Consider the following 11370-nt stretch of genomic DNA (forward strand, 5'->3'; position numbering starts at 1 on the left):
ATCAGGACAATGGTCATTTGGCAGGCACCCTTTGCCAGTTCTTCATGCAGCCCAGCCTGTCACACACAGCAGCCACTGCACCCAACTTTTGGGCAAGCTGACCCTAGTGTGGATTCACCTAGTCTAGCATCTTACTTTCAACAGTGGCCTGTCAGTGATCCGCTGCTCCAGGAAACCTATCAGCCAGGTTCAACGGCAAAATCCTTCCCCCACTGTTTGTTCCCCTGCAACTTCTGTTCAGCTACAAGCTCTGCTGTCACTGTAGAGGTAAATAAACTCACTGTTTGGATATCTAAGAGGACCGAAAGGAGAAGTGAAACACAGAGCCGTGTAGAGCAAAACTAATCCTACAGAAAATCCACTCTTCTCCCTTGAATATCCCCATCCCCACAAACACATGCTGGGATGAATGGCACATGGACACAATGGCTCGGGCTTGCGTTGCTATGAGAACATTGATTATATTTGTTGTCTGTCACATATTGTAGGCTTTTCAATTCCTACATTTAATAGTTTCACAAGAACAAATACCACACTGCTTGTTATTCACTTGTAGCTGTAATCGCAGCAGGAAGGGGGTTTTTTTGGCCTAAGAAGCTTGTGAACATTTTCCACATCAAGTGTTTGGATATGTAGAAATGATACATAGAAGACGATGCTTCTAAAATGTTCACATCTGTTTCCATGTACACATAAGATGGGGAGGCTGTTCGACAGTCACATATTCCAGTGGGGAAACTGACATTTTGGCTTTACTTTAATATTTCTTGTTTTCTCTGTATGCAGTATATGGATGCCCACCAACTTGGTGGGCCAATCCAATGCAGGGCCTACTGCACCAGAACTCACAGTCTGCTGTCCTAAAGTCTTGTCATGGTAGCACAAAAGGTATTGTTACCAAAAGGGCTGTTTTGTTTAGGAGAATTAGTATACTGCCCTTATTGGAACTTTAGGATCGCAGGCTGAATAACAAGACGGCGTAATGCAGAGAAATTCCCTTTTGCTTAAAGAGGAGACTGAGAGAAAGATAACTTTTAATAAAAGATTATAGTTTTATTACAAAAGCACAAATAATGCACATGGAAAAATGATAAGTATATGTTTCTTGGTCCTAGTACTTGAATCTGGTGTACTTAGCTTTCATGGTGGCTGCATGCAAAGAGTATTTGGTGCATCCGAGGAAATTAGAAAAGGGAAAGGTTGTAGGGAAGGATTTTAGGGGTCCCTGATCTGCCAAACCCAGCTGCTAACTAAATATGGGGAGAGAAGGGGAGAAAAAAGGGGGGAAGAAGGGAAAGAGTTCCAGATGCAAGATAGTTACCTGTCTGTAGAGCAATTGGATGGAGGGAGAGAGTCCTGGGAGGAGGACCCTCTGACACAACACAGATGTGTTGGTCCTTGGATAGAGAGAGCCAGAGAGAGAGCATGTGGGCAGAAGCCCTCTCTTAAAAAGGGGTTTTCAGACAGTGCTGGTAGCTTTGTTACTACCACACAGCAGGGAAAACATTGAAAAGATCAGGATGTCCCTTCTCAGCAAAATTCAATGGGGTTAAATGGCTGGCTTCCTAGCTGGGGGAACTTAAACAATACCAACACAAGAAGGCAGTTCAGGTTTGCATAGAGTACTTAAGCAGTGATTGGGTTAAAACAATACAATGAATACAGTAATGTAGGAGACACTTAAACAATGATGCCAGACTTCCTCCCATAATGTATGACCACAGGGAGGTGGAGGTTGTGTAAGCTTGTGACTTGACCTGATTGTGGCCTGTGTGCTGAGGTTTAACCTGCATGATATTTTAGTCCATAGTACATCACCAGATAGAGAGAAAATCACCACTAAAAGGCAAAAGGGGATTTTCACGTCACAGTATGCTGCCACTTTGTGCCCCAGAACTGCCAGAGGCTCTACGCACCCACCAGTGGATGGATCCTGGCCACACCCAGGTGTGTGTGTATTGGATTGTAGCCTTTGTCACTATTGCTACACTACCACAAGTATCATGATCGTTCATGTCTCTTGTACAAAAACGTTCTATTTGAATGTGTCTACTGTATCTCTTCAGTCTTTTGGAAGTGTTATTATAAAACCAGTATTTCTGTTTTTAGGAAGGCAGCCAGACATTTGGTTTATTTGCTTGGCTGAGGAGACACTGAGCAAAGCTGCCATCTGGGGGACGATGACGCAATGCCTCCAAGTCAGAGACATCAACGCCCCCTTGCAAAAGTAATGGGAGTATTGCAGCAGTAATCCTGTTCAGGGCAAGAGACACTGCAGGTTCAGGAATTTAGTGTGTGCTCTTGACGGAGGGGGCCAGGGAGCAAATGTCATCATGAGCCCTTCATGATCGGAGAGTTCATCCAAACATATCCAGCAGGCTCATCAAGGTTTATGTGATAGCCAAATTTACATCCCACTCTTCCCAAGAGTGTCCCAAAATTTAATGCATATATCTTTGTGATACTTAAACTGCCCTTTAATAGGCATGTGCATTCATTTGGGGAATGAACTGAAATGGATATGAATGGTACCTATTAATTCTGTTATAGGGAATAATATATATTCAGAAAGTCCATCCATTGTCATTTTTTATTATGGATGTTAAGAGAGAAGTTGCTTATTTTAGTCAAAAGATCAGCAACTTCACTCTTTAGTGCAGCCATTTTCAACCTTTTTCAGCTCACGGCACACTGGCAAGGCACTAAAGTTTGTCAAGGCACATTATTTGTATTGTAAAGTTTGTATTGTTACATTATTATGTAACAATATAATTAAGGGCACAATCCTAACCAGGTCTACTCAGAAGTACATCCTATTTTGTTCAATGGGGCTTACTCTCAGGAAAGTGTGGTTAGGATTTCAGCCTTAGATCATTACATGACAATGAAAGAAATGCCCAAAAAGCTTGGAGAGAGAAGTGGTTTCTGGAAAGGAAGAACAATGTTTTGAAGCAGGTCTGTTCAAACTGTTATCAATTGACGTGCTCTGATATACCAGGAGGTGCTGGCAAAGAAAGATGAGACTGAGCATACTAGAGAAATGTGCCATGAGGGACAGTGAGGGGATGTGGCTGAAACGAGTGCAGGATTCACTGAGATGGGGGAGAGAGAGAGAGAGTGAATGGGAGGCAACTGGTTTTGAACTTTGGAAGGTGGGGAAGAGGGAGGGGAGGGGCAGTCAGAGAGGGGTTAACTGCTACTATGATGGGGGAATGTGCCTGCAGGAGGGGAGGAGGAGGTGGGGGGAAGAAAAGCATAACTTGCCTGCTCATTTATTCAAGAAAGAGTGCGACCAAGCCTCTGTACATCTACTCAGAAGTAAGCCCCATTATAGTCAATGGGGCTTACTCCTAGGTAAGTGTGGATCGGATTGTGGCCCAGCGCCCTTACTGCCAAAGCCTTGCCAGGGGAGGCAACGCAGGCAGGGTCACTTTGGGGCATAGCAGGCAAGGAAAAGGGTCTTTCCAGGATCCTTTCCAGCCAGCTGTTTCTGGTTCCTACCTGCTTCCACCTTCTGGCTCGCTGCTTTCTCTCACTCCCTCCTGCTCTTGCCGCTCAGCCAGACTCCCTCCATGTTCCCTCCTGCCGGGAACTCTTCCAGGCTGGCTGCCCAATCAGTGTGCGGGGCAGGCATCAGCAACAGCAGGCGTGTCCAAGCCCCTTCATGGCTGCCCCTTTTTCTCCTGCTGCCCCGAGGCTCCAAGCCGCTGCTTCTTTCTCGCACGTGCAGCTGCTGCTGCTGCTGCCTGACTTCTTGGCCCTGCAGCACACCTAAGGCAGCCTCACGGCACACCAGTCTGCCGTGGCACAGCGGTTGAAAACCGCTGCTTTAGTGCCTTAAGAACTCTTGGATGGATACCATCTGGTCCCAGTGACTTATTGATCCTTAATTTGTCAATTAGGTTTGAAATGTCTTCTCTTTCAACCTCTATTTGAGTTAATTCTTAAGTCAGGAAGGGCTGTTTGGGCAGCAGTTTGGGTCTCTGCTCGAGACCTTCTGCCATGAAAAGAGATGCTAAGAACTCATTTAATTTCGCTGAAATCTCCAAGTTCCCTTTTATCGCCCTTTTACTTCCCTCACCATCCAACCAGCAAACTGTTTCTCTGGAGGTTTTCTGCTTCTAACATACACACATCAAAGTCTTTCTTGGCCCCCCCATATAATCCTTTTACATTTTTTGCCAGAGTTTTTATACTAAGTTATACTTTTATAACTTAGTATACTAAGTTGGTATTAACTTAGCACGACCACCACCACACATACACTGTAACTTGAATGGCTTATGAACAAGTCTGATGGAAAAATACAACCCAGGGTTCTGAAACAAGCCATTTCCACAAGCAAGTTTTGAGATAACTTCTAACCTTTATGGCTGAAACTGCTTCATTGTGGTCCTTTCAACCCCCTCTGGTGCCACTTCTGTTTCAAGGGAGTTGGCTGGATGAAGGGCAGAAATGTCAGAGTATAAAGCGGTTGCCAAGAATTTTAACAGAAAGCAAGCATTACCATGCTAGCTACACACTGTGAATAATGTGCACACAATAGTTGGGCTAGCAGTATGTTATTGTTGGTGTACATTTACACATGGTGCCATTTGCATTGCTGGGACATCTTGTTTTCTGCAATGAAAAGCTTCACACTGAAGAGGCATGTACTGTATTTGTTCTTTATTTTCAATATTTAAATGCCATCTTGCAGATGGGCTGCTTTCACAGTGGTTCACCTGAAAAGGTTAAAAGCTACAATCGTGAACCAGCACAGCCCCCTACATTTTTGCCAGATTTTATTTTTAGCATAAAGAGGAAAATTCCATTTTCTTGATCTTCTCATTGGGGCGCCTAGACAGGGGCAATAATGTTAACTGCTTTAAAGCTACAACTGCCATTTTAAAGGTGGCAGACCTTAGTGATTCCCTCTCCTCTCTATTGCCAAGGAAGAGCGGGAATGACCCACAATGCTGTGAATTGCCTCCTCTAAAGGGGTGATTGAAGCCACTTCAGAGGTGCTCTGCAGTGTGGTACCAAACAGACCCTTTCCCCTTTCTTGGAGAGCGCTTTGCCAAGGAAGGGGAGCTGGTGCAATTTTACAGGAAAAGATGAATTTTTTTTTTCTGGGTCAGTACTGTTATGTCAAAGAAAGTGTGTTCTTCCTGAAGTAGCTGTTAAAAACAGTATTCATAATGAAAAACAAGCACCACACAAAGTTGATGCAGTAAACAATTTCTAAAGGAAAACAACACACAATCAGAATAAAACGCTGTCAAGGTTGGTGCCAAGTCATGCAAGACCCATCAATGTTCCTTGCCTTTTCCCTTGCTTAACATGTTGCCAGTGACAGGGGGTGGGGAAATGGATTGATAAACAATCACTACCATACTGAGAGGACCCTTGGGACCAACCTAATTGGCTGAGAAGAGGAGCTAATGCCTTTAAAAGTCTTGTGGGGGGAGCAATTTCCCCTCTTCAGGCCTCCCTGGCCAATCTACTTGTTCTACAAAACTCTGAGTCCATGGCAGGGGATGCAGCAAGGGAGAAGGGATAAGAACATAAGAACAGCCCCACTGGATCAGGCCATAGGCCCATCTAGTCCAGCTTCCTGTATCTCACAGCGGCCCACCAAATGCCCCAGGGAGCACACCAGATAACAAGAGACCTCATCCTGGTGCCCTCCCCTACATCTGGCATTCTGACTTAACCCATTCCTAAAATCAGGAGGTTGGGCATACTCATCATGGCTTGTACCCCATAATGGATTCCTCCAGAAACTCGTCCAATCCCCTTTTAAAGGCGTCTAGGCTAAACGCCAGCACCACATCCTGTGGCAAGGAGTTCCACAGACCGACCACGCGCTGAGTAAAGAAATATTTTCTTTTGTCTGTCCTAACCCGCCCAACACTCAATTTTAGTGGATGTCCCCTGGTTCTGGTATTATGTGAGAGTGTAAAGAGCATCTCCCTATCCACTCTGTCCATCCCCTGCATAATTTTGTATGTCTCAATCATGTCCCCCCTCAAGCGTCTCTTTTCTAGGCTGAAGAGGCCCAAACGCCGTAGCCTTTCCTCATAAGGAAGGTGCCCCAGCCCCGTAATCATCTTAGTCGCTCTCTTTTGCACCTTTTCCATTTCCACTATGTCTTTTTTGAGATGCGGCAACCAGAACTGAACACAATACTCCAGGTGTGGCCTTACCATCGATTTGTACAACGGCATTATAATACTAGCCATTTTGTTCTCAATACCCTTCCTAATGATCCCAAGCATAGAATTGGCCTTCTTCACTGCCGCCGCACATTGGGTCGACACATTCATCGACCTGTCCACCACCACCCCAAGATCTCTCTCCTGATCTGTCACAGACAGCTCAGAACCCATCAGCCTATATCTAAAGTTTTGATTTTTTGCCCCAATGTGCATGACTTTACACTTACTGACATTGAAGCGCATCTGCCATTTTGCTGCCCATTCTGCCAGTCTGGAGAGATCCTTCTGGAGCTCCTCACAATCACTTCTGGTCTTTACCACTCGGAAAAGTTTGGTGTCGTCTGCAAACTTAGCCACTTAGCCACTGCTCAACCCTGTCTCCAGGTCATTTATGAAGAGGTTGAAAAGCACCGGTCCCAGGACAGATCCTCGGGGCACACCGCTTTTCACCTCTCTCCATTGTGAAAATTGCCCATTGACACCCACTCTCTGAAATCGTGGGATTGGGTGCATGAGGCCTATGTGGGCTGTTTCTCCTCTCCCCTGCCAATTCATTTGGTCCCACGGGTATTGTGCATGCAAATGCTCCTTGGGAAAAAGCCCCCATTGGGTTTGGAATACAAGGTATCACCATGTGACTGTAGATTTTTCGTTCATCTTTGGTGACAAGCTAAGGGGCCTTTGGGGGATTGTGGGCCTCCAGCCCATGTCCACAGTGGCCCATCCTCTGGCACTGCCCCTTCTAAATACCAACAACAAGCAAACATGCAAAGCTGCAGCTGCCACTGGACCAACAGGCAAAGCCTACACTTCCAAAAGTGTAGCAGAAAAGCAACATTTTTACCCAGGAGTGTCACATAAGGGCTGTGGGCCAGATGTGACCCATGGAAACTGTTTATCTGGCCCATGTGATAATTGGGCTCTCCCAGCACTGCCCTTTTAGCAGTGCTGCTTCTGCCAAGACTTTAGGAGGGAGCAATAGACGGAGACCTAAGAAGGCAAGGAACACTACCGGATAAGGGGAGACCAAGAGGAGTGAGAAATAGAGATGCTGCTGAGCTGAGGTGCTTAGGAGAGCACAATTATCATGAGGTCCACAACACTGGGAATGTAATAATGTCAGAATCCTTTCCTTCAGTGGCGTAGCTAGTGGGGTCAGGGGGGCAGGCTGCCCCTGGTGCCACCCTGAGTGACACCACTAGTTACCAAAATCGTGGTGATTAGAAATAATTCCATCATGTCATATAGCATTTGATGTGGAATTCAATGCAGAAAGTAAGGAAACAAACCACATTGAAATATCTGTGTTCAATCAAATGCTATAGCCAAATAACAAGAAAAAGAAAACACAACTGACTTATGTATCAAAGTGGATTTCCTTATCTCAAAATTGAACAATGAGACAGAGTGTTTTGAGAGCTAACAAAGTGTTATTATGACACAGCATGGAACCAATAAGATGTTATGAGTCAGCTCCCTTTTCCATGTCTCAGAGCTAATACTTGAACTCCTATTCAGTTGGGTGAGTGTCATCAAGTTGGCCACTGTTCTTTTGTTGGTTACTACTTGGTTGGGTGACCTGTACTGTTCTATATTCAAATAAATAAATAAAGTTAATGGGGCTGACACCATGAGTTACCAGACTGGGTGAGACCAACCCTAGTGATACCACTGGTGGGAAGATTGGGTGTTGTTGGCTTAGATGACTTTTAAAGCAAATTCTAAACTTTCATGGTTGATGATAATCTATTAGTGGTAATTAATCATGATGGCTACATTGAATCTCCAGATGTCGGGGCAGTATGTCACTGATTACTATGTGCAGGGGAGCAATAGCAGGGGAAAAGAAAATATTTTTTTACTCAGCATGTAATTAATCTGTGGAACTCCTTGCCACAGGATGTGGTGATGGCATCTGGCCTAGATGCATTTAAAAGGGGATTGGACAAATTTCTGGAGGACAAATCCATCATGGGTTACAAACCATGATGTATATGTGAAACCTCCTGATTTTATAATAATAATAATAATAATACAGGTATTTAGATACCACCTTTCATGGTTGTCAGATTTCTCCTCAGACTTTATTTCAAGGCGGTTTACACAGGCATGCTATACTAAATCCCTATAGGGATTTTTACAATTGAAGAAGGTTCTGTATTTCAAGAACCACAACATTTCAGATGGATCTTTTATGATCTGGTATCACATTCTGGCCTCCAGTTTCCTCCCACGCAAGCTGACAATCCTTCATATCTCACTTGAAGGGCGGCAAAAGAGCAGATGGAAAAACTCGGCTCGGCTTGTCAGCTGCTTCAAGGTCTCACCGTTCACAGTGCCGGTGGCCTCGAACTGGCGACCTTCAGCTGTTATCTTCAGGCAAATGGAGGCTCTACCCTCTAGACCAGACCTCTTGCCCATTTTAGAAATGGGTTATGTCAGAATGCCAGATGCAAGGGAGGGCACCAGGATGCAGGTCTCTTGTTGTCTTGTGTTTTCCCTGGGGCATTTGGTGGGCCACTGTGAGATACAGGAAGCTGGACTAGTTGGGCCTATGGCCTGATCCAACGGGGCTCTTCTTATGAGGGCACTGACATTCATCCATTGCTTGTCAGCAAATATTCACTGCATTTATTTTCTGGCCATGATTATTATTTGTTTCATGTCATGACTATTATTATCTCAGCCTCATCTACCTCACAGGGTTGTTGTGAGGACAAAAGAAGGGGAGTAATCATGCACACTACCCTGAGCTCCTTTAGAGGATGGGTGGTATAAAAATGTGAAAAAAAAATCAATTAATTAAATAATTTTGTCATATGGGGGGCATCAAAAATTTATGGGCCCCGAGTGTTAAACAACCTAGCTATGTCACTGCTTCCCTTCACCTGTTTTTGCAGAGATATTTAAAAAAAAACAAAAAACTTTTGGCCTGACAAGTGAACAGCTGGTCAGTGATAAGCATAGAAAGCAGCACACGTGCTGTTGATATTTGTTTGGAGAGAACGTTTATGTGCCTAAGTCATGACACAAGATGGAACAAAGGTATGATTACTGATCAGGCTACGATTCGCTGCATTTTCACTTCTGGGCTTAACCATAATAGTTATCCTTCCTCTGCATTAACGATGTTCTTCTTGTGAATTCTATTCCTCTGCTCCTCTCGCTTTGCCACAGAGTCATCTCAGCTGCTGAGCTGGTTCTATTTTTATTACAGAACTTCTTAACATCCTGACCACTGATTTCTCCTCTCCTTCAGAAGGTTGCCTTTTCTGAACTACCGCAACATGAGACACCTTTTGTAAACTTTCCAAAATATTAATAAGAGCATTCATTGTATTAGCTGACTACCAAATAGCCAAATATGATTCTATTCAGATATCAATTCCTTTTCGTTTACACCCAATTCACAACTGAATAGCACAAAAGCAATGCTTTTCAAAGGCTTTTTGGAAACGTCATTCATTCTCAGCCCAAGAAATGGCTTATTTCCCTATAAGAGACCATTTGGTGTTTGCTGCTATTGCTTTGCTTGTAAAATAAAAAAAAAAGAAAGAAAGCAAAGAAAAAGCCAGTGTGTTGTGTGTAATCTGCCGGTTTGGGGCTTTATCAAATTGTGAGGGTGAGAATGAATTTTTCATGAAAGTCCTAGAGCTCTCTGGACATTTCAGGCTACATAGCTGGGCAGACATTCAATATTTAAAATGAAAGTGCAGTTCAGGGATAATAGCCACAGTTCCTCTTCCATGTCAGACGGTTATTAAAAATAAAAAAAAAAGCCCTGCAAACAGTTGGAAAGATGAGTTTAGAACTCGGGGGCAAACGAAGACAGTGATTGGTTCGATATGTATGATGCTCCAAAGGCGGGATCGTTCCTGGGGAGAAATCAGAATTCCTAATTTAACTAATAAGGTTAGCCACAGCACCTTAGGGAAGTCAAAGCAAGTGTGCCTCGTTCCATCATTTCTTGACTGAATGACATTCATGCAGCCTCCAGGAGATGGGGAGACATTTCTCATGACTAGTTAGGAAACAAAGGGGAACAAAAAGATCAATCTGAAAGCTGTTTGTACACAAATATTTTTCATGCTGACATTTATGTATCCGTCTTTATGCATTACATGTAAAATAATGCTTTGGTGGAGGGGGGGAGATGCTTGGTGATAGCCTCATTGCTGTTCATCGAATGACTCCTCATTATCGGAAGGTCTTCTGCAATTTGCCATTCTGTTTACCTTGTCTCATAGTCATGTAGATTCCATTTAATCTGTTGTGATGAGTAATCAACTTTAATAATAATAAATAGTAATAAAGTAATCAACTTTATATAATTTAAGAAAAAGGCTTAAAATTTGCATGGAAGGTTACACTGATTAATTAAAGCACAGAAATCTGCTTCCCAGTGCTGTGCGTTAGCATGGAGGAAAATTGTTTAATAACTCTAGTGCAGAATTCATAATTTAAATACCGATTATATAGCAGATTTTCATTCACCCTTCAGGCACCATTTGCTATATTTATACTCCATCCCCCCAAATGGATCCCCCAGAAATTAGATGAAAATTAATATGGCTTCGCATTACCTAATATGGCTTCACACTACATTAATATGACATTCACATGCATCAGATTACCTGCACAATGTTGTGTTATTGAATTAAAAGAGAGGCAAGAAGCTGCATGTGTGAAAGTAATGTGTGCAGTCGGTTACCGATGTGGCCATTGATGTAGGATTGTACCTGGGAAGGTCAACGGACTGTGCTGGTGCGCTGCCAAGAAATGATCAGGAACCAAGGATGGTCACAAGTTTATGTGAGGGAAGTGAAAGCAAGGGGTCAAACTGCTTTTTAAAATAAATACAGGGGAGGCATTCCAGATTGTGACTGCAGCATTGAGAGGGTTAGTCTTTAACTCTATTTCTGCCATCATTCCAATCCAGATTGGAATCTCCACACATGCTGGCCTAAATCTGGAGAATGCCAGTCATTCTTAGGGTCCAATCCTGAACATTTTGCGCCGGCTCAGCGTTGGCGCACAGTTTTACAAATGTGCCATAAGGCATGCCTGCAACACTTACTGCCCAGTCAGCGTGAGCCTTCCCTGAGCCAGGACTGGGTGGAGGATGGACAACCGCCACTTGGAGCTCCAGGTAAGTGTCGGGCAGCAGAGA

This window comes from Tiliqua scincoides, chromosome 1, assembly GCF_035046505.1.
Source record: "Tiliqua scincoides isolate rTilSci1 chromosome 1, rTilSci1.hap2, whole genome shotgun sequence".
In the NCBI taxonomy this organism is placed as follows: Eukaryota; Metazoa; Chordata; class Lepidosauria; order Squamata; family Scincidae; genus Tiliqua; species Tiliqua scincoides.